Raw genomic sequence first — 1,531 nt, 5'->3', positions numbered from 1 at the left:
ACACACACACACACACACACACACACACACACACACACACACACACACACACACACACACACACACACACACACACACACACACACACACACACACACACACACACATATACACACACCCACACACACACACACACAACACACACACACATTGTTTAGCTGTGTGTTACACCTACGTGTGTGCGGGTGTGTGGCTTGCCTGCATGTGTGCGTTGTTGCGTGCCAGCGTGTCAGTGCATGCGTGCGTGCGTGCGTGCGTGTGTGCCTGCCTGCCTGCCTGCTTGCCTAGCTGCGTGCTTGCATGTCTGCGTGCGTGCGTGCGTGCGTGCCTGCCTGCCTGCCTGCTTGCCTGCGTGCTTGTCTGCGTGCGTGCGTGCGTGCGTGCGCGCGTGCCGGCGTGCCGGCGTTCGCGCCTGTCTGTCTGTCTGCGTGCGGCGTGCGCGTGCGCGTGTGCGTGTGTGTACACGTCAATGTGTTGATGCCCCGGCCGCGAAATTTTTTTCCCCACTTGAGTTCCGGACCCACCATAGATAGTGTTTTGTAATATATGGTTCGTATATATATGGGTAGATTATAGTTAGTGTTAGGGTTCGGGTACTGGTTAGGGTTAGGGTTAGGGTTAGGGTTAGGGATAGTGGGTATTCGTTTTACATTGTTGCTTCGAGGAAGTCGAGTGAATGGAGTGCGCTGATTGGCTGTGGTCCGGAATTCAAGTGGGAAAAAAAATTTTGCGCCCCGGCCCTGACCGCAGCGAGCGGCGGTCACTATGTAACAACTATACACTATCTCTCCTCCCCGGTTAAACGTTCCATTAGCCATCACTATCGCCTGCCACGGCCTGTCACGTCAAGCCTGCGACAAACAGAACCCGAAAGTGATCTGAACGGGATTCAAGTACGAGTAGTAAACTCGTATATTAAAACCGGCCGAGCGGTTGGGTGTCGTTAGCAATTCTAACGGTTGAGCCCTCAAGGCCGAGGTCGCAATACCCGCCTTGCAAACAAAATATCTAGAACGAGCTACGCGTGCGAATTGTTCCAATTCGAGATTTATGGATCTTCAAGTTTGAGCGTGATGGCCACAGCTCAATCGGGTGAAAAATCGGGGTTTATAATTGTTTCTAGACTAGTTCCGTGTCACTGTGCTACGTACGGCGTTGGCGTTCACGTAAGCAAATCAAGAACATGGTCAATCAACATATGAATAAATGCATGAACCAAACGTTCGACGCTAATTTCAGAACTAATGTATAGACCAAATGCATGAACCAAATATTTGAACCAAGTATATGTACCAAGTGTTCATTTATTTATATAGGAATAAAACAATTAAAAAATATAATAACCCAATAATTAGCGCATATATTAGAGAGTATATTTCTAAAGTAAATCTCTAACACATTACCTCTTCTCATGAATAGGAAACACGTCCTATCATATGAGGTAACCGCGGCAGATACCTTCTGGACATAATCTGGCTGTGTTACTGTACTACAGTTTGCTTTACATGCCAAAATATGTGTTAGCGCATGC

The sequence above is a fragment of the Priapulus caudatus genome, unplaced genomic scaffold (genome assembly GCF_000485595.1).
Source record: "Priapulus caudatus unplaced genomic scaffold, Priapulus_caudatus-5.0.1 Scaffold82, whole genome shotgun sequence".
Taxonomy (NCBI): domain Eukaryota; kingdom Metazoa; phylum Priapulida; class Priapulimorpha; order Priapulimorphida; family Priapulidae; genus Priapulus; species Priapulus caudatus.
This window is presented reverse-complemented; position numbering follows the sequence as displayed.